Source organism: Felis catus, chromosome A3 (assembly GCF_018350175.1).
Source record: "Felis catus isolate Fca126 chromosome A3, F.catus_Fca126_mat1.0, whole genome shotgun sequence".
NCBI lineage: Eukaryota > Metazoa > Chordata > Mammalia > Carnivora > Felidae > Felis > Felis catus.
The window spans coordinates 18,894,056-18,916,521 of record NC_058370.1 but is presented as its reverse complement, the minus strand read 5'-3'; the positions used below and the strand labels follow the sequence as shown (position 1 = coordinate 18,916,521).

The following is a 22,466-nucleotide window of genomic DNA, read 5'->3' as shown; positions in this document are numbered from 1 at the left end:
TAAATGTGAGACAGGAAACCATCAAAGTCCTAGAGAAGAACACAGGCAGCAACCTCTCTGACCTCAGTGGGAGCAACTTCTTACTAGATAGGTCACCAGAGGCAAGGGAAACAAAAGCAATCGTCAGCTATTGGGACTTCAAGATAAAAAGCTTCTGCACAGTGAAGGAAACAATCAACAAAACTAAAAGACAGCCTACAGAATGGGAGAATATATTTGCAAATGACATATCTGATAAAAGGTTAGTATCCAAAATCTATAAAGAACTTCTCAAACTCAACACCCAAAAAACAAACAATCCAGTTACAAAATGGGCAGAAGACGTGAATAGACACTTTTCCAAAGAAGACATCCAGATGGCTGACACATGAAAAGATGCTCAACATTACTCATAATCAAGGAAATACAAGTCAAAACCACAATGGGATACCATGTCACACCTGTCAGAATGGCTAAAATTAACAACACAAGAAACAACAGGTGTTCGCAAGGATGTGGAGAAAGGGGAATCGTCTTGCACTGTTGGTGGGAACACAAACTCATGCGGCCACTCTAGGGAACAGTATGGAGGTTCCTCAAAAAACTAAAAATAGAACTACCATATGATCCAGCAATTGCACTGTTAGGTATTTACCCAAAGGACACAAAAATATAGATTTGAAGGGGTACATGCATCCCAATGTTTATAGCAGCATTATCAACAAAAGCCAAACTATGGAGAGAGCCCAAATGTCCATCAACTGATGAATGGATAAAGATGACGTGGTGTGTGTGTGTGTGTGTGTGTGTGTGTGTGTGTGTGTACACATACAAAGAATATTACTTAGTCACCAAAAAGGATGAAATCTTGCCTTTTGCAACTACATGGATGGAGCTAGAATGTATTATGCTAAGTGAAGTAAGTCAATCAAAGACAAATACCATGTGATTTCACTCATGTGGAATTTAAGAAATTAAACAGATGAACATATGGGAAGTGAGGAGGGGAGGAGAGGAGGAGAGGAGAGGAGGAGGAGAGGAGGAAGGGAGGAGAGAGAGAAATAAACCACAAGAGACTCTTAATAGAGAACAAACTGAGGGCTGATGGAGGGAGGTGGGTAGGAGATGGGCTAGATGGATGATGGGCATTAAAAAGGGCACTGGTGATGAGCACTGGGTGTTGAATGTAAGTGATGAATCACTGAATTCTACTCCTGAAACCAATATTGCACTGTATGTTAACTAAAATTTAAACTTTAAAAAAAGGGGTAGAAGAAGACATTTGAAGGAGAAGAGAGCTTAGTGGCCTTGGCCACCTTGCTGAAAGTGCAGGGTTGTGACTTGCATGCCTAAGAGGATACTGTGCTGTCTCTAGTTTTTCACTCACACAGTGAGCCGGTTAGCAGGAGGCAGGGTATAAAGGCAGAAGCTGGTCTTTCGTTCACCCTGTTTGCTGCCTTCAAAGGCTATCACAATTCAGTCCAGGAGAACTTTAGTGCTCATCAACACAGAGGCAACTGTAACAGCGAACCCACAACTGTGGAATCACAAAATACGAGGCACATAGAACACATTTTTGAAGTGGGAACAAGGGTGTGGAGAACGAAATTACCAGGCATGGCAGGTCTTTGGAAGCTCTTCTGAAGCCAATTCATATTCTTAAATTCTCAGATTTCTTTTCCTTTCAGAAGATGGAGACAATTACTAATTCTTTTGAGGTAATTCCTTCTGTTCACAGAAGACATTATACCAGAATCCCAGTCCTCAGACCAAGTGAGAAATGACTGCTCTACTAAAGGACATACAATCAGGTGTAGATACCTTCATTACAAAGTGTGGCTTTCACCTAAACTACAGAAAGCAATCTTTGTCCTAGATCACAGGGCCTTTCGTTGTAATCCTATCCTTCAAGCACTATTAGACTGGAGAGACAAATAAGTAAGCAGGGTGCTAAGTGCTATCATATCCACTTCATGCTCCAGGAGAAATGAAAAAGGAGAAGGGGCACCTAACCCAGCCTGAGGGGTCGGGAAGGCTTCCTGGAGGAGAGGGCGCCTGAGATGAGGCTGGAAAGGCAAGTAGACACTGGCATGATGAAAGTGGGGAGGACTCTTTTGTTCAAAGAGGCACAGAGAGAACCCAGGAGGACCAAGGCCAGAAGGCTGGGGGAATACTATCATTTCAGGGCCCGGCTGAGAAGTTGGGAGACAGCAAAGGGGCCACAGGATGAGGAACCAGAGAGACAAGGGACTAAGTGAGAACATTCCAAGGCAGGAACAGCTCACAGTGTTACTGGATGCAAATCAAGCCTTCGAGAGCTAAAGACTCAGACTTGGCTAACCACAAAGGGCTGCACCCTTTCCCCAAGACATCTCAGGAAAGCGGCAGTGACAGAGGCCAGAGTGCAAAGGGCTGAGCTGAGGAGGTGAGGAAGTAGATACTGTGGATAAGGCTACTCACAGGAAGTTTGGCTAAGAACAGGGAGTGAGCTAACAGGAAATACAGGATCCAATTTTCTTTACCAGCCTGAACCTCTGCCTGGAGCTCCAGACCCACTTCTACTCAATTCCTCCTTTTCCCACCCCCACTGCGTCCAATATATACCATGGCCTCCCCTCCACTCATTCTCCACAACAGCCAGAGTAGTCCATTTTTTTTTAACGTTTTTATTTTTGAGAGGGGGGGGGACTGAGAGAGAGAGAGCCCACACACACGCATGAGCAGGGGAGGGGCAGAGAGAGGGAGACAGAGATCTGAAGCAGGATCCATGCTATGACTGCAGAGCCTGATGCGGGGCTCGAACCCATGACCGCGAGATCATGATCTGAACCAAAACCAAGAGTCAACTGCTTAACTGACTGAGTCACCCAGGCACCCCTCAGAGTTGTCTTTTTTAAACTATAAACTGGACCACCCTTTACCCTCCACTCAAAACGTACAATGGTTTCCCACTGTCCTTCGAATAAAATCTTAGCTCCTTGCCATGGCCTTACACCCTTGTGTGATCTGGGCCCTGCCTCCCTCTCGAGCATCTTCTCATGCACCTCCCCCTGCCGCTCACCGTGACCAACCCAGTCCCCTTTCAGTATCCAAACCCTCTAAGCACAGTTCAAACTCAGGGTCTTTGCCTCTGCCTGGAATGCTCCTGTCCTGCCTGGCCTCCTCCAACTGAAGCAGCCAAAAGGTGAGTCATAAAAGGTGCAGCCACCATGGAGGTCCTCCTCTACCCTGTGCCCAGGGGTTCACCTCCAACCAACCTCAGAGCCCAGTTCTTCCAGCTCTCTGGGTGGGGTACTTCCTGGCTCCCCCTCCAGGGGCTTTGATGTCAGAAGACTCAAGACCTAGCTCATTTCTTTGCTGATTTGTTGTGTGGCTTTTGTCAAGGCCACACCTCATCAGTGTTCTCATCTTGGGAAAGGTAAACAGTGTCTGCCTCCCCAGCTTTTAGAAGGTGTGTAAATACCCCAGTTCTCATCCACCTGTCTCCCCTGAGCCGGAGGGCTTCTCTCCCACCATTGCAATGCTTGCCTTCACCAGGAACCAGCCCCAGGCCCCTTGGCCTTCCCATGCCCTGTCTGCCAAGGCAGGAGTGGCCTGTCTGTCCTGTCGTAGGGATGCACAGGGCCAGCCCGATGCTTCTCAGAGCCCCTGCCACCATTCTGCGCACATGAAAACCTACATGCCCCAAATTTGCCACCCACCCAGTAAATGCCTCCCTCAGCCATCTCTCTTTTGGCCCTGGTCACCAGCTCCCATCCTAAGCCTGGTGCATAAAAGCCTCCCAGACAGTCATCCATACTTTCTCTTCCCCCACTCCACTGGCAGGACATGGACACCCAGAGCAATCTTGGCAACAACGGTTTGAAGACGGCAGCACATCCATCAGTCTGGGCCCCTTTCACCCCCACAGGTGACTGGATTTGAAATGGGCACGAACATGTCTACTGTTTTAAGCCACTGAGATTTCGGCGGGGTTCATCTGTTACAGGAGCTAGCATGTCTCTACGTAATACAGGCTGAATTTAGACAGAGAGAAGGTGGAGAGCCCTAGTGGTAAAGAGCATTTATACAAAAGCCTGGAGCTAGGGTTACTCATGGCCTCATGACACCAGCTCCATTTATATACTACTTATCCTCTTCAAAGTACTTTAAAGTATGTTTTCTCCTCTGACACAACCATCACCACCATCCTTCATTATTGTTGTTATAATTAACAGTTTACAAATGAAGAAACAGACCCAGAGAAGTTAAGCTATGTCCAAGGCCCATAGCTAGTAAATGGAGGGGCCGAGATCGGACCACAGGACTGCTGGCTCTGAGTCTGATGGCATCCTCCCTACAACGCCCAGTCTCTCTAGGCCACACTCCAGCGCTACAGCAGACACTCCTGGCTGAAGTTCAAGTTCAAGGGTGCTGGAATGAAACAGAAAAGATAGGTGGCCTGGCAGAACTAGTTAAAGGGAGACTGTGGAAGACTGTACAAACATCAGACTGCGGAGCAAAACTTACATTCAACAGACAATGGGGAGTGATAACCAGGCTCCACTTCAAGCCCCGCAGCAATAAGGTTATACCTTCACTCCTGTCTCAGAGACCTTACTGCACCAGCTCACCCTGGCTATCAGTTGCTGCCGAAAGTCCATTTCACAAAGAAAATGGAAGCTTTGACGAGGGCAAAACGTCTAGTCTCCTCCCATCTATAACTTACCTGTATCCCCAATACCTTTTCTCTTTCCATACAAAGTGAAACAGGCATTCTGCCTCTGGCAACACCTCTGGCCATCCCTTGTGCGGGTCCTTACACCCCGGGGAGCACGTGAGCTTTCTCTCCCTTGCACCTCTGCCTTCTTCCTGTCTTCTAGCTCCGTCTCTTCACTTCTGAACATGCTGCAGCCCCTCCCATCCTAAGATCATCCCTTCCCACAGCCCTTCTTGTCCTCACACTGCATAAGTGAGCTTCTTGAGGAAACAGGAGCAGCAAACATGCATCTTCATGTCATCGCCATGGACTCTGTCCCACCTCCTCTAATGCACGACGACACTGAAAACAGTCACCTCGATGACACCTCCCAGGACATATACCAACATTTCTCTTGACCTTGAGATGCTGGACAGTGCTGCACTCCCTCCGTGAAATTCTCCCCTGCCCGGATTTCCACAACCCCACTCTCTCCTGCTCTTCCTCCTATCTATTCCTTCTTGGTTTCCTTTACCGGCTCCTCTTCCTCTGCCTCTCCCCTAAATGTTCGTGTTTCCTGGGGTTCCAAACTTCTCTATCCACAGTCCAGACCACTTGTGTGAGTTCTCCTTGACCTGACTACATTTGCCTGCTGATATCTCCATGTGGATTCCACGGGCACCTCAAACTCAACATGGCTAAAAACCACACTAAGCATTTTGTTTACATTTGTTCTTCCTCTTTCTGCACCGAGGATGACAGCATTTGTTAAGTAATGTATCAGTCTGGGTTCTCCAGAGAAACAGAACCAATAGGATATATGTGTGTAAGTACGTACACACACACACACACACACACACACACAGAGAAAGAGAGAGAGAGACAGACAGACAGACAGAAAGAGATTTTAAGCAACTGGCTCACACAATTGTGGCAACTGGCAAGTCTGAAATACATAGGGAAGGCCAGCAGGCTGGAAATTCAGGCAAGAATTGATGCTGTAGCCTTGGGCTCCTTCCCCACCAAACAGCCAAGAGTGTCTGGCCCTCTCCCCTTTATATGCCCAGCACCCCACACAATGCCTAACACATAGCAAAAGCTCAATAAATATTGGTGAATGGCTAACCAAGCATAAAGTGAAAAGCTATTTAATGAGAATGAGACCAAAAGATGTGGAAGGCACTGAATTTTAATGAGAAAGAATCAGGGGCACCTGGGTGGCTCAGTTGGTTAAGCATCTGACTCTTGATTTCGGCTCAGGTCATGATCTCACAGATCGTGAGTTTGAGCTCCACGCCAAACTCTGCATGAATGGTACTGAGCCTGCTTGGAATTCTGTCTCTCCCTCCCTCTCTCTGCTCCTGCCCCACTCTTTCTCTCTCTCAAAATAAAACAAACTTAAAAAAAAAATCCTAACGAGAAAGAATCAGGAAACCTGAACAAGGCTGTACTACAAATCAAGACACAGCCCTTCTAAGGCATTCATTTGCCAGAACTATCTGACCACTACACCTGTGGACTAATGAGAACCATCACAGATAGAAGCACATCCTTTCCAATCCTTTGTCTGGTCTGAATGTCTCAACTCTGTGAAGCAGGCATGGCAAAGCAAAGGCCACATTTTATGACTACATTGAAGTTCCGAAAGACTAAGGGTCTTGTCTAGGTTACTATAGAAAATATCTACATGAAATGTCCTTCAGGGATATGCAGGAAGACTGACCATAAAAACAAAAGAAGGTTAGAACCAAAAAGGAATCTCGCAGCTCAAAACTCCTTATCTACCTAAATCTGTAAAAAACTAAAGATACCTCCTACTTCTTACCAAGGATACCTTTTATTTTATTATAATTACTGTTCAGATAAACTTGTGTATGTCTACTCCGTAATAAAAGTATGTATTAAACTGCTACTATTATCATATACATCCATTCTTGTAGTAATAAATTTCCAGTTAGAGAGTAAATATCCAGAAGCATTGTTTGCTGAAATAATGCCAGTATGTATTAAATCTACAGCTTGCTAGGGATGAGTAAGTAGCCTACATTAACCCCAGGCACCAAAAATAGCTGGTTTTCTTATTATTTAAAAGCATTAGAATTCATGAAATATTAATAGTATTTAGTCCTAGTATTATATTTGGGGATTCTCTGAAGTACATGGCATTCTCTGAACCCACACACTAGTGGAAACCCTCTGTTAGCCATTCCTATTAAACAGAGCAGGGGCTGATGACCCCCACCTGTATCTGCATATACAGTGACTTGACCTTCTCAAAGCTCTTTTCTATGTAGTGTCATGGAACTATTATGAAACTCTTATAAACCGTGTTAAAAGAGGTTTTTATTCACGTTGACACAGAGTCTGTGTTATTCTGAACACAGAGTCAAATGCCTAAGGTCATATAATTGGTAAATGGCAAAAGCAGGACTATGCACCACGCCTTTCTGTCTCCAGGCCTACAGTTATCTACAAATCTATCATGGATAGATCCATAGATCCACCAGACTATAAGTGGCACGAGGCCAGAGAAACACCATGTCTGACTGTTCCCCACTGGTGTCTAGCATAGCATCTGACACACCGTTGGCATAAAATAAGTACATTATTGGTGAGTGACTGAATTCATTTTCTTAAGAGTTGCTTCAGTCACCTGCATGGTAAAATGGGATAGACAGCATTACCAAATATCTCAGCTTTTAAAATGCTATTGGCATTATCAGGAATAAACAAGGAAAATAGTATTTGTTTCAAAACCGTGTATGCTGATTCCCCCAAAAAAATCAGAATTCTGAGCCAGGGCCCCATTTCAGCATAAAAGGTAGTAAATGGTATGTTTTTCAACTGCCTGGAAAATTAAGTGTTGAAATGACAGGGCAAGGACAAAAGTGAAAATTCAGTCTTACATGGGAAAGGAAAAACTGGCTGCAAGGTCTCAGACCTAATAATAACCAACTGGAAGGATGACATGATGTCCAGTTGTAGCTAACCTACCCATGGCAAGAAATGGGCCTGCCAAAGGAGTGAGGATTCACCCAGAGGGACACGTGTCAGCCAAAAAGCATCCACTCTGTCAGAAATATATAGCTTTGAAGCAGGCCACGCCCAGAAATAAGGCACACACAGACCTAGAGCAGGTAGACCCATTCTGTAAAATCCTCTGTGCTTGGCCATACTAGAACAAGGGAGAAGTTTATTATGGCCCCAGCCCACAGGGCTCTCCTGCCCTCATTGCCAACAATTCCTGGAAAAGACACTCAGAAACAAGACAGTGAGTATTCAAGAGGTCCCCTAACCGGGAAGACGTTTCTTTCCTACAAAGGCCTCACCATCTCACTTAGAGCTCCTTCTTCCCCCAATTCCTAAACCATGTACCCAAACACATACCTTCCATTATCGCTCTGGTTTTCTATTCACTACCATAGCACTATATTTCCAATTCTTTTAGAATTTGAGGCATCCACTATGATCCCAAGATTATTTAAGGGCTCCCATAAAAGCTCTTCTCCACCACACATTCCTTAATACTTCATACTTAATTACACAGAAAAATTATCCAAAATAATTAAGGAGTGAGGCATTCTGGATGAGTGAAAGCTAATTCATTAAGCACCAAAGTATCTCTGTAGTCTTGCTAAAATAAATGATGCCTCCGTAAACAGAATATCAAATATAACAGTTCCAAATTCTACCCAATTCAAGGTCCTGTCTGAATACAAACCCTCCATGAAAGCACACCATCCCCTCTCGCCACGTCCGCCCACCACCAGAAATAACCTCCTTCATCCTTGAGCCTACATTTTGATTACACCTCCTTCACAGCACACAGGGTCGTCTGCTTGAGGTTAGAGATTTAAATGTACATTGTCGAACTTTTAAAAATATCTGAGAACAAAGACCTTCTTTTTTAACCCCCAAGGTGCCTAGTTCGCAGTAGACATAGAAACACTTCACAAATTGAGTACACTTAGTGATTCAAACGTTATAAGAGCATCACAATATAGTAGAGCCTTCATTAATACAGAATACAACAGAGTTCAGGGGTTCCTGGCCCCATAGGGCAGATAAGTGTGATAATAAAGAGCATGTTATTACTGTTAAAATACTCATGGGCCTCTGTTTAGTATTTGTTAGCTTTAGAAGATGTTTTTCTAAAAGGGAAAAATAGTCTGAATTCCCATTTTTTCTCTAAATGGCATTACTTTAAAAAAAAATCTTAACTTGCAAATGGGAAGTTCGGGTTGGGTTGGCATTACTAAACCTCCATTGCCACATTTTCTAGGTCTCAAGATGTGCATTCAAGTGGCTCCCTGTAGTTCACCAAGGAGATGAGGCAGTAAGTGGAAGGATGTGGTGAGTGACAGGAATATAACCAAGATGCTATGCCATGTTTGGCACCCAGTGTGGCAGTCTGAAAGCCAGGCTTCTCAGTACCAGCTGTGCTAAAAGGAAAGAAGAAATGGAACACATGATAGAGCAAATCAAGTTTTAGGCTCAAGGTCCATAGCAACCACTTCTAGCAGGGCTGACATGATTTTCCCACAGCTTTGGTGTTTGGGTAGGACAAACTAGGTTGGAAGTATAGTTGAAATATTCTGAACAAACCCAAACCTCCTTACTAGCAATAGGGGGCTCCAAATGGTCAGCCAAGAATGGCTAACTCCAAATTTCCTCCCAGTAGCTATTCTTTTGCAGGATTCCTCTTCTTTTCCATGAAAAGGAACTGAATTTTCTTGGCAAAAATACAGAGAATGGGGTGGTGGGGCCGCGGCCATCATGATATTAAGCCTCTAATCATGTATAAAGCCCCTTGGGGATCATACTGCTCTTATCTTTAGCAGGTCATTGAGTAAATGTTTTAGTTCCATATCTTCAGAGATAGAAATGTATCACACAAGTTAATTTTATGGATAACTGAAGCACTAAAACATGCTAGTTTATGCTAGAAAGCTTTCTAAGTTGCATTACTTCCTTCTCAGCCTCCAGAACTAACCAAACCATAACTTGACCTATTCCTGTTGAGAACAACAATTATGATTAATGTATTCAGAGGCTACTGAGGCAAACAGAACTTTTTTCTACAATGCATGTCCTCCAAACTGCTAGACTTTGAATTATCTTATACAGTGTTTTCATCTCTGTCATCACTGGCTATCTCTTCTTGCTGTGGTCAGTGTGTTTGCCTCTAATGGAGAGTCCCTTAATTCACTGCTTCTGATACCAGACAGACCTGGAGAGCTAAGCTATTAAGAGTCATAGGCTAAGGCTCACTCCTACCTGCCACACCTCTTTCACACCCTGGCTGTCAGCTTCCAGACCCCATGATCTTAAACACTACAGCTACATTTCCAAAACTTGCCTAATTATAAAGAATTACCAGGTACGTGTGTGGTGGTGGGGTGGGGGCATTTTAAAATGTACATTCTCAGTCTCCTCTCCTATAAATTCTAATCCAGTCGGTCTGGAATGGGACCCTGGAATCTGTATTTTTAACACACACCCTCAGATGATTTTCATGACCAAGTTTAGAAACACAATACAACATGCCATCGATGCTGCCCACTTCAATTGGGATTCCTTCCGAAGCATACGGGATCGGGGCCGAGGCCAACTCCTTCCAGAGAGACCTTGTAACCACTAAAGCTTCCAGGTCGTTGCTCTTCCACTGCCCTCAGGCAAACCCCCCCCCCCCCCATCTTCTAAGGTGCCTGCAGGCTGGTCATTAACACCTCTCTCTTGCTAGTACTTCATTCACTGAAGACTTCACAGCCTTCCTTCTCTCCACCCTAATATCCTGACATCCTTGTGATTGGTTTTCTGACTACGGGAATGACCCAAACAACTCTCCAGCCTCTTGGTTAATTGACCTCCTTGACTTCATTCATCTTCAATGGGTTCACTTCAGGAGCTTGTCATGTCCAGTAATTAACTGCTCCAGCTCTGAAATCTTCCACTCACATGTCCCCTACCTAACCACGTCTTCGTATTACTCCATCACTCCAATATACGCAGTCCTTGCCTTCATTGACACCTCTGCTCCTTTTCTCCCCCTCATCCAGCCTAAAAACCCTTATCTGGCATGTTAATCACTCCCTGGACAATACCCGCAGATCCTCTGTTCCACTGTCTTCCTGCCACCAAACCCCAACCCTGGCTGAATCCAACCATACGCTCCTAAATCCAGGAAGCTGAACACGACTGATACCCCAATCCATCCATAGTCTCGTCTCCTACCTCAACAGAGTCCTGCATCCTGTCAGGAAATCATTGACGTTGCCCCAAGTTCACCCTTCCTGACCTCAATTATATGTCAAATCTCTTTGTTTTCACTCTGACCTCTTCCCACTTAGTCTTAGCGAACATCCTCACCCTCTACTTCATAAAGTTGATGAAAGTTACCAAACGAGCACTTGATCATAAGCCATCCCATCAGAAAATTCAACTGTGCCTAGGGGCGCCTGGGTGGCACAGTCGGTTAAGTGTCCGACTTCAGCCAGGTCACGATCTCGCGGTCTGTGAGTTCGAGCCCTGCGTCAGGCTCTGGGCTGATGGCTCAGAGCCTGGAGCCTGTTTCTGATTCTGTGTCTCCCTCTCTCTCTGCCCCTCCCCCGTTCATGCTCTGTCTCTCTCTGTCCCAGAAATAAATAAAAAAAAACGTTGAAAAAAAAATTTAAAGAAAATTCAACTGTGCCTAGATATTTCATTGTGAGGGCTGCCCAGCCCACCATGCCTGTACCAGGCCTACTGTTTGCTTGACTGTTTGAAGTAAGATATTCACTACTGAAGTAAACAGTAATGGTGAGTACCTTTCTAATGAAAGAGAAAAAACTAACTAGACACTCAAAATGACCAGCCTCTCAAAAGATCTCTCTACCCTAAGAATCTTTCTTAAGATGGAGAGCAGATTAAAAAGAAGAAAACTGTCTTACCTCAAGCATTTTACAAATTTGAATCCAAACAATGTTTCCATACATCAGCAGAATGATTATAAATCACAAGCCAAATAGTTAATTCCCTGATCATTTTTATAAGTTCAAAACCTGAGTCAATGAAACAATACTGTTAGGTATTGTCTTTCACTCGTACCCAAACTCTAATTTGTTGATGGGGCTAAAGGTCTTTTCCTGAGGTTTCTTTTCCCTCCTTATAATATTAATAGCCACAGTCATTGTTCTTGTGTACTTATGCCACTCACAATGACCCTATGAGATAGGAACTACTGTTTTTTGGGGTGCCTGGGTGGCTCAGTCAGTTGAGCACCCGACTCTCAGTTTTGGCTCAGGTCATGAACTCACGGTTTGTGAGTCAAGCACCACGTCGGGCTCTGCACTGGCAGTGCAGAGCCTGTTTGAGATTCTCTCTCCCTCTCCCTCTGCCCCTACTATGCTTGTGTGCATGTGCTCTCTCTCTCAAAATAAATAAATAAACTTGAAAAAAAATTTTGAAAAAAGAAGGAAAGATATAAATGAGACACCTGGGATTCTGGCGAAGTACTAAGCAGGAAATGCACATATACTAAGAGGGTACAATGCAGGTATGGGGGAAGAAGCTACCGTGGAACGGGGTGACCAGGAAAGGCCCCTCTGAGGAGGAACATTTTAGCTGAGAGCAAATGTCTGAGAGGGATTTTTCCATGAGGAGAGCAGGGGGAGGGGTGCCAGGCAGAGAGAAGGGCCTGTACAGAAGAGGAGGAGAACTGGCACATTTGCGGAACTGACAGTTCCAACCTGATGGAAGAATGGATGAGCAAGGGTCAGAGGCTGGAGAGAGAGACAGAGGCCGAGCACCTCTGATTAAGAAGTGTGGGTTTGGGTCTAAGTGCTGTGGGAAGCCACTGCAGTGGGGTGATGCAATCTGGATTGCTTTTTAGCAGCATCACTCTGGCTGCAATGGGTACGTGGGTTAGAAGAAGGCAAGGCTGGAAGCTGGGAGACCAGGTATAGGTTGGGACAGTCATCCAGCTGAAAGGACGGCAGCTGGATTATGAGGATGGAGAAGGGAGGATCTGAGGTATTCTGGCATCTAGGACAACAGTCTGTGCTGATGAGTTGGATGTGGGATGAGGAATCAGGAAGAATCAAAGACAACTTTCATGTGTTTGGCCTGACCAACGAGAGGACAATTAAGGACACTGCGATAGGGAAGGCAGGGGCCAGGGAAAGCTGGCAGAGAGTGAAGGCAGGAGTCAGGAATGAGGAACATAAATCTGGAAGTCTGAGAGGGAGATATTTTGGACATATGAAGATTGGGATTCCAGTGGGGCAGCAAGTAGAGATAGCAGGAAGGTGGTGGGTAAAAATGCAAGACTAGAACCAGAAAAAGGTCCAGGACGGAGATGTAACTGAGGAAGGCATCAGCATTTAAAGGGTATTAAAGTCCTGGGAATAGATGAGATCATTTAGGGAGAGAATATGATGACAGAAGGGAGGCAGCCAAGTGACAAAAGAGAAGAAATAATAAGAAATCAGGTTGGTAATCTAAAATGGAACATGGTCATGTAGCCCATGCAAAAACACACAGAACCCCCCCCCCCAACTATGTGCTCAATAAATGTCTATGGAATAAAAATAAATTCTTAACACATTGCCTTTAGGCCTTTAAAAGAAAATTTTCATTTAGAATTTTCCCTCTAAGTTCTTGCATATTTGAGGCATAAGAAAAAAACGTTTTTGAAGGTCTCTGTTTGGATTGCGTTCAAAGGAATCCTTTTCCTTATGAGAAAAAATGATTTTTTTTCAAAAACTCATTAAAATTAAAAGTACCCTGGGGCACCTGGGTAGCTTGGTCGGTGAAGCGTCTGGCTCTTGGTTTCGGCTTGGGTCATGATCTTGAGGTTTGTTGAGTATGAGCCCCACAACGGGCTCTGTGCTGACAGTGCAGAGCCTGCTTGGGATTCTCTCTTGCCCCCTCTCTCTCTCAAAATAAACTTTTAAAAAAGTACTCTAACTTGGGGGCACCTGGGTGGCTCAGTCGGTCAAGTGTCCGACTTTGGCCTAGGTCATGATCTTGCCGTTTCCAAGTTCATGCCCCATGTCGGGCTCTGTGCTGACAGCTCAGAGCCTGGAATCTGCCTCGGATTCTGTGTCTCCCTCTCTCTCTGCCCCTCCCCAGATCATACTCTGTCTCTTCCTCTCAAAAAATAAATATTTTTTTTTAAAGTACTCTAACTTGAAATCCAAACCTTTAAAAAGCTTGCACCCACATTATATTCTTTCTGTAAAAATTCTACCCCACGATACAATTTGTCCCATCCCTATAAGGAAAATGCAATTATATGTTTTACTACAGATATCAATTCATCCTGAAAGATGAAACTGGTACTTTCGAAACAGTTCAAGAGTCACACAAGAGATGTAAAATGCTCAAGAGATCAAGGATTTATTTTAAAATGTCAAAAAAAAAAAATTAAGTGTACCTGTGAGGCCATCCAAAACCTGATAAGCAAGGAGCTGAAAAGGATAGAGTTGCCAGGAAAATAAGTAAATATACCAGCTACTCCTCAAATGAAAACACATTAAAGCTGTAATTATATCTCTGGGTATCTGTTGACACAAAAAACTCACTATGCTCTTGAGGCTTACACTATCACTAAGAACTACCAAATTGAAATCACAGCTGTAAACATAACAGGGATACTTTATACTTTTCAAAGATTTCCAAAGTGACACAAGGGATAATGCATAAAAAAGCCAGTAACATCTGCCAAAAATGTTTCTTCCCTCAATTGTTCAAGTTAAATCAAGACTATAATTCTTTTTAAGATTATAAGCCTCACTTGGAAAATTCTTCTTCTCAGATATGTAAAGGAGAGGACTTATCCTGACTTCTAAGGGATTGGTCCCCCAATTCATGATAGACCTATCTAAAAACTAGGAGGCTACAGGAAGGTTACAGGAATGGATGTATAATGAACATTCATTTACTCATTCATTGAACAAATACAAAGCACCTATAATGTATCAGGTGCTGTTCTGAGCCCTGAGGATTCATCAGTGAAAAAAATCTCACACTCTTGGGTTAATGGGGGGAAAGAGACATAAACCAACATTTTAATATGCACTTACTAAGTGGTAGTAAATGCTATGAAGAAAAGCAAGGTGGGTCAAGAGGACAGGAAAGTGGGGTGTATTTTACACAGAGGGGTCAGGGAAAGCCTGATAAGGTTACATCTGGGCAGAGACCTGAGGCAAGAACCATGATATCCAGAGAACAGAGTTCTAGGCAGAGGGAACAGCAAATGCAAAGGCACTGAGGCTAGTATATGCTTGAAGTTTTTAAGTTGTTTGGCAAAACTGGAAGTGAAGACAGGGAGGTAGTCTACTCAGCCACAGCAAGGACTTCAGGTTTTACTTTAAGATGAAAAGTTTTTTGGCATGCTCTAAGCAGAGGCTCCAATTTACTTTTTAAAACTATCACAAAGGGAAGCCAGGTTCTTACCCATACAAAAGTATTATGAGTAATGAATAGATTAAATATACCTATAGAGGAGACAATACCTCCAGCTGCAGAGTAAAGTTGCAAATCAGATTAAGCAAAGAATTATATATAATCACACCACTGAATCCCTATGTCAACCATCCTCTCATGCCTTCATGTAGGAGGCGTACATACATAATCTACGTGTAAGACTGTACATAATCTGTAAGCAGGAAAAAAGCGTGAGTGTGGGGAAAGGGGCAGAAGGAGGGAGAAAGAAAGAATCTCAAGCAGGCTCTGAGGAGCCCGACATGGGGCTCGATCCCACCACCCTGGGGATCATGACCCTAAGCCGAAATCAAGAGTCAGAAGCTCAACCGAGCCACCCAGGTGCCCCTACTTTTGTAATTGTTAATGTTATCTTAAAATGCACGCGCGCGCGAGCACACACACACACACACACACACACACACACACACACACACTCCTATGGTGAGACGACCCTAGTCTCACCTACCCTGAAAGCTTACTTAAATATGGAAACAAAACAAAACATGGGGAACATTTTCTCCAAAAGTTACCCCACTCCCCATGCAATGTTTACCTGTTGCCGAAGCACTGTGCAAATCAAACGCTGTTCAATGTATCAAGGTCACAAAACCAACTTGGTTAATATGTTTATCATTACATGTGAACTCGGTCCTCTACAGCAACTTTGATACCATCTTTCCAAGGCAGCAAGAGAAGGGCCCTTTCATTAATTTCCTAGGAGTCTTTGATACTACTGTGCTGCTTCTGGATTTTTCCACTGTATGTCTCTTAGAAACAAATTAAGCCCGAATAAGTTGTTCCAGCTAATGAAGTGCGCTTTTGGCTCTTTCCCCGTGGTTGAGAACTATCCGGCAAAATACCAATTGTTTCAGGACGCATTTTCTCTTCGTTTTGAAATACTGCAATGCTAAGTTTACTACAAATAAAGCACATCAACATCACAACGTACAAGAGCATGTATAAATGGAAACTACTGTAATCCTTTTTAAAACTGAAGCTGTGTGGAGTCTCATGAATAAATACTACGTGTTCACATGACACAGATGAAAACAGAAAGGAGTGTGCCCCCCCCCTCCTCCACCTAACCTCCCCTCCCCATCACATAACAGTTTCTCACAGGGCGCGAGCCCAAGGCAATCACTGCTCAGAAATGCCAACCGCGCAACTCAAAGTGACTCAAGCTCTCAAACACTTCCCACCCAAGCTCCACATCCCACCCACTCCTCAGTCACTTCCGACAGGCTTCTCTGAATGGAAATCCCAAACTGGGATTACCAAGCCCCAAACTCCGCTCACACGCCGCTCTGGGCATCCGGGGAGCCGGGGCCCAAACGAGGGTCCCGGGGTTCAGGGCTCTACTGTACCCCAAGCGGCGGGAGTCCCGGCTCAGCTGCCTCCTTGGCGGAGCGGAGGCTCTTTACACTAGGGGCAGGGGCCGCGCGAGTCGCGAGAGTCGGAGCGACCGGCTTGGGGCCGCCCGGCATCTCCGCCCCGCGCAGGTCAGGCCGCCCCCCGAGTGCCCATGCCGGCTCCCGGGCGCCCACGCGGTCCCGCACCCGCGCGCTCGGACACGCACCCTCGCCGGGACAGGCGGGCGTCTGCGGGCGCCCCCCTCCCCTCCGCACCCCCTGTTGCTCGCGTCGCGGCTGCGGCCCGCGGGGGCTACAACCGAGCCCCAGGACGCCCGGGCTGGGTGGGGGGTGCTGACAGATGGGGCGAAGGCGGGGCTTCGGGGGGAAGGGGCGGAGCCTGCGCGCATGGGGGTGCTGGCTGCTGACAGAAAGACCCGGGGCAGCGGGCGGGAGGGGCTGGCGGCCGCCGCGGGCAGGGCCGGGGGTCAGGCGTGGCGGGAGGGAGCTCGCGCAGACGCGGGGGAGCTGACAGGCAGAGAGACACACAGACACGGAGACTGACAGTCGCGGGGGCACACGGGGCCGGCGGGCCGCGGCGGGAGCTCACCTGGCAGCGGCGGCGGTGGCGGCGGCGTCCGCGGCCGGGCCGCTCTCCCCGCGTTCCGGACCTCCCTCCCGGCGGGCGGGCGGGCGGCCGGCGCAGGCCCCGCGGAGGCGGCGGCGACGCCGGAGCCTCGGACTGCTGGGCGGCGGGGACGCAGCTGCACCAACCGACTCCGGGCCGCTCGGCTCGGCTCGGCCGCGCTCGGAGGTGCTCGGCTCGGCTCGGCCCCGCTCGGCTCGGCTGGGGGCGGGGCCCGAGGCCCCCCGCCCAGGTCGCCTCTTGCGCCCGGGGGGCGGGGCTTTAGTGCGGGCGCGAGCCCCCTGACGTCGCGGGGAGCGGACCTTGCCCCGGACGCATGCGCAGGCGTCGTCCCGCTTTTCCCCGCGTGGAGACTGAAAGGGGCGGAGAAGGAGGGCACAGGGGAGCGGATGCTGCGACCCTAGAGGTTCCCGGCTTTTGTACTCTATATCCTGGTCTTTCTAGAGGACCACCTAAGGAAGGTCACACTAGGCTACCCTTTCGAAAGGATGTAGGGCAGGGATCCTGGTGTTTTCCAGCAAGCATCGCCTGGGAGTTGGTTTTTCTTTCATCCCATCAATGCTCCACTGCAATTTTTAATCCCTTCTATTTCTAAACGACAACTTCTGATGGCTTTTTAACATTAAATCTTCAGGGACTTGAGAACTTGCAAGCATCAGTCCCCTCAGGTACAATAATGTTGTCCTTTGTTTACAGCTTCTACTGTGGAACCTGTAACACCTAGGATGGGGTTGGACCCTTTTCTGATTTTTTATCACACAGCCCAGGTACCTGTTTTGTTATGGAGCCCAAGGCTGTGGCAGATATGCTCAGAAAGTGATCCCCACCTTTAGAATCTAGCAAGAGCTCTGCAGTCTGACCACACCTAGGTTGGAATCCCGGCCCTGCATTATATTGGCAGATTAATGATTGGCTGAGTGACTTTGGACATGGCATTTCATCTTTAATCCATGAAAGAGCATTGAAAATATTAGTAATTAAGCCAGTAGAAATGATGGGAAGATTTAAATGACAGCACACGTGGGGCTTTCCGCACGTGCCTGGTGTTCAATAAATAAAGCTGACTTTAACTTCAGGTTGTGTTTTAACCTTCAGATTCTGTAAAACAGCATATCTGTACATAAATATCGAGCAGTATGTCAAGCTTGACATATTCAAAGCCGGACTCTGGAACTTGCCCCTCAATTTGCTCCTTTCAGTCTCCCCCACCACAGTAAAGGTGAATTCCATCCTTCTGCTGGCTGTGGCCAAACCTTGAAGTCATCCTTGACTCCTCTTTTCCTGTCATCACATCCCACCTGTAATCCAGGAGCAAATACCTTTGAAATACCCCTATTTGAGCCCTCCTCTTCTTTTACCTAAAATATTGCAATAACCTCCTATCTGCTCTCCTCAATTCCACTCTGCTCTCTGCTTCTTCTCAAGCAGCCAGAGAGATTCTATTAAAAACTAAGTCAAAACGTATTTCTCCCCTTCTCTAAAGTCTCCAATGTCTTTCCATCCCACTCAGGGCAAAGATCAAAATCTTTTCACCAAGGACCTCCAAGAACCTAAGTGTGAGCCCCCCTCTGCCCCACCTAACACCCCTCCCCTTCTCTAACTGCATCTCCTTGCACTCTGCCCCCTCACTCCATTCCAGCCACACTCGCCTCCTTCCTGCTTCTGGAACATGAAGCCTCACTCCTACCTCGAGACCTTTGCACATAATGTTTCTTACCTCCCAGATACCAGAAAGGCATGTACCCTTACTACAAATTTCAAAATTTTCAAAAGTCATCTCCTCAGAAAGTTATCTACACCACTCTACTAAAATATCAAGTCCCACCCCCCTCATCATTCTCTTCTCCCCTAACCCTGCTTTACTTTTCCTTATAGCCCTTATGACCTGAATATCATCTGTAATGTTCTGAGGGCAAGGACTCGTGTTGCTCATCTGCAGTATCTGGAACATGGCCTGGGATGGTTGGGTAGGCACTATATATTTCTTGAATAAGAGTAGATATGGGATATGTTGCTCTAATTTAACTTCATTTACTCAACAAACTTTTCTGAGCATCTATTCCAGTCCAGGCACTGTGGAATGTGGAGGCAAACAAGGCATTCTCCCAACCACTGAGGAACTCAGAATTTCAAGTGATACAGACGTATAAAGTATTTCTGGAGGAAAAATATGTAACTCTGGATATATGTGCCACCTGCTTTGGGAAGCAGAGAGAAGGACATAATTAATACAATATAGGAGAGTGTAGAAAGTCTCCGCACAGGAGGTGACACTGGAGCTGGGTCTAAAGACTTGATAAGGAGAGGACTCCAGGCAGAGGAAACAGCATGCACTCAATACCAGTGTTGGGAAGTGGGTCGAAAATAGTATTTACCCAAGGAGACAAGTTATTTTCCTTTAAAAAAAAAATAACTTAAGTAGATTCCAGGTGAGCCCTATAATAATGTCACCTGAACTCACTCACATTCTGATGAGCTTTCTCAAGCAGAAAAGAAACTGCCAGAAGTATAATGGATGAAATAGAATTGCCACCTGACCTCTACTTTACTGGAATGGGCTACACCTACAACCTTTTTGTGTCGGGGTCCAGAGGCAAAGAATATGTATCAGTTAGGGGTTTGCTGCAAGTACCAGTAACCCCTCAGCCAGTTTAAAAAAACAATAAAGAGGAATTTACCTTATGGCTTTTTAGTGGTCAAAGGGATGGGTTCCTCAGGCCAACAAGAACCCAAATGGACTGCTGGATGGATTGGAAACAGAGCAGGTTTTGCCAGTAAGATTCTCCCCCACAAACTTGTTTTTCTGTGCTTCCAGGTAACACAATGGGAAATATGTCTACCAGGTACACATAGACTAGAAATTCCTAATCATCGATGCCAAAATCTCAGAGAAGAGCTCTGACTCAACTTGAGTCAGGTGTCCCCCTCCCCCAGAACAATACAGGTCATGTAGTTCACCAGGAACCTGCCTCTGAATCAAGGAATGGAAAGAGGCTGTAAGTGACCCAACTTCAGTCAGGTGCCCCCATTCCCAAGGACAATTATGGCCACTTTACAGTTCATGGAAGTTCATCAGGAATCCACCTCTGTGGATCAAGGCCATGAAAAAGGGAGTTGTTTTGAGTTGAGATATCTTAATAGAAGTGCCTCGCAGAACCATTGATTCCACTTAAAGGCAAAACACCTGGAAGATATTTGATAGTCACACAGAAAATGAGTATTGAGTTCCTGATTTCTGCAGAGTAGGGAGGCCTCTTTTTATGTAGCAATCAAAACAGGAAGTTATTCTTTTCCCAACAAAAAGTGGGCAGAAACTGGGGTGGTCTCTATAAGCCCTCTCTTGTGGGTATTCTGATGGCCTCTTGTGGTAGTTGACATTAATGCTAGCCACCAAACATTTCTGGTTTGTTTCCCAGGCACATGATGGGGTTGTACTTCCTTACAGCTTGGAGTCAGGAGTGTCCATGCCACTTGCTTTGGTCAATAATGTGTAAGCGGATATATTCCTGGGTCCAAACTTTAAGAGCTGGTAGGCAATTTTGTATACTCTCTTTCCCTCAGAAACAACAATAGACAGTGCTTGAGATGGTGATAGCTCCATCAGTCTGGGTCCTGAAGGGAGAAAACATTAAATAATGCCCCCCAGTGCACTCACAGTGCACATGTAGTATGAGCAAGAAAGATACCTGCTGTTATAAAACGATTGGGGCTTGTTCATCACCACAGCAAAACCTAACCTTTCCTGACAGATGCACCTTAAAACATCCAGTGTATCCCACTCCCCATTGCACAACATTGAGGCTATTCGGCTGGGATAGGCCTCATTTTCCACATGTGAGTATGGACTCTGGCTATACTAAGTCAATTGGAGTAATCCCATCTACTTTGTATTGATTGCTTCAAGAATAGACCTATTACCCAGGACTACAGCTATCAGTATCTAATATTTGCCCCTTCACAATAACTGAATAAAGTCATCATTGCTTCCCTGGATGTCAGTGAGGAACCATGTGTGGCTGGTAACTATTTTGTGACCATAAAGAGAGCCAGCCTAAAGATGAAGCCAACACATGGAACGGGGAAAAGCAGAAAGAACAAAAAAGAAAACAGTTGGGAGTGCTGATCAAGGCTTGCCTGAACCAATAAAGTCATGTAAGTCAATAAATTCCCTGTATTGTTGACTGTAATTTGAGTTGGGTTTTCTATTATCTGAAACCAAAAGCATTCCAACTATGGCTATTCTACCATATCCGCTGCATAGCTCTGAAGAGTAGCCAGTGCTATAGAACCTCAAGGGGCAAAATGTCTGAATTTTGAACAATCACAGGAAGAGAAGCTGAAAATTCTGTGATTTATATGCCAGCTCCTTTTCTAGAATAAGGTATCACAACACAGGCAGAGCACAGAAAAGGAACAGTAACCAGCTGAGAACCAAGGATTCGAAGAAGAACCCTACAGTATCAGGATAGTGACAGAGCCCCTAGCTTGATCAGAAGTACGTAGTTCATTTCATAGAGAAGGTTCTATCACTCTCCATGAAACTTTCTGTTGCATTTATGACGTCTGGAGTGAAGGAATCCAGGAGGAAGTTTAATGCAGTATGGAAGTAAGATTAAATTTGAAACTCCTGGGTTTGAATCCTGTCTCCCCCACTTACTTGCTGTGTGAACTTGAGTAACTTAGCCCCCTAATGTAGTTAAGAGAATTGAATGAGATACTCCACGTGTTATATTAACATGGTGTATGATGCATTATAAAGATTCAAAGGTTAAAAAGGATGTCCCATCAGCTTTTTTTTTTTAATGTTTATTTACTTTTGAGAAAGAGAGAGAGACAGAGCTCGAGCAGGGGAGGGGCAGAGAGAGAGACACACTCAGAATCTGAAGCAGACGCCAGGCTCTGAGCTGACAACATAGAGCCTAACGTGGGGCTCAAATTCACAGACCACGAGATCATGACCTGAGCCAAAGTTGGACGCTCAACCAACTGAACCACCCAGGCTCCCCTGTCCCATCAGTTTTTTTAAGAAAGTTTCTGAATCCAGTTGTGCCAACTTATTGCCTGTCAGCTCTAAAGCACACTTCTTTGCCTTGCCCCGTGATACTGAAGCTGAATTCTGTAAACATTCCCCTTTTGCCAGGCTTTGTCAGTAGAGAGGACTGGAAAAATGCAAAAAAATGGAAGCATATGGGGCTTCCTGATTCAGAGGCTTCCTGTTTCCAGTCTGCTCTTCCTGCTCCTACAGTGCATGGTTGCTAGGGGTCTATGGGAGACCCGGTGATGCTCACCCTCCAGTGAGCTTTTCTGCCACCTGGATGGCCAGCTTCTGACCTATTGCCTGTGAACT

The 22,466-nt window shown here is 45.7% G+C and overlaps 1 protein-coding gene across 11 annotated transcripts in view; it reads right to left on the bottom strand.

Annotated features, from left to right (window-relative positions):
- Positions 1-22,466, bottom strand: part of ZHX3 (zinc fingers and homeoboxes 3) — a 129,521-nt gene that overhangs the window by 90,949 nt on the left and 16,106 nt on the right. The window contains exon 1 of one of the 11 annotated variants that reach the window (XM_045053619.1): positions 17,084-17,309. The exons of 8 other annotated variants lie outside the window; for them this stretch is intronic. The gene's annotated coding sequence lies outside the window, so the exon portion shown is untranslated. Of the gene's footprint in view, positions 1-15,677; positions 16,170-16,700; positions 16,827-17,083; positions 17,310-22,466 lie in introns of those variants that run through there. 2 more of the 11 variants (XM_045053617.1, XM_045053616.1) reach the window with 2 other exon arrangements.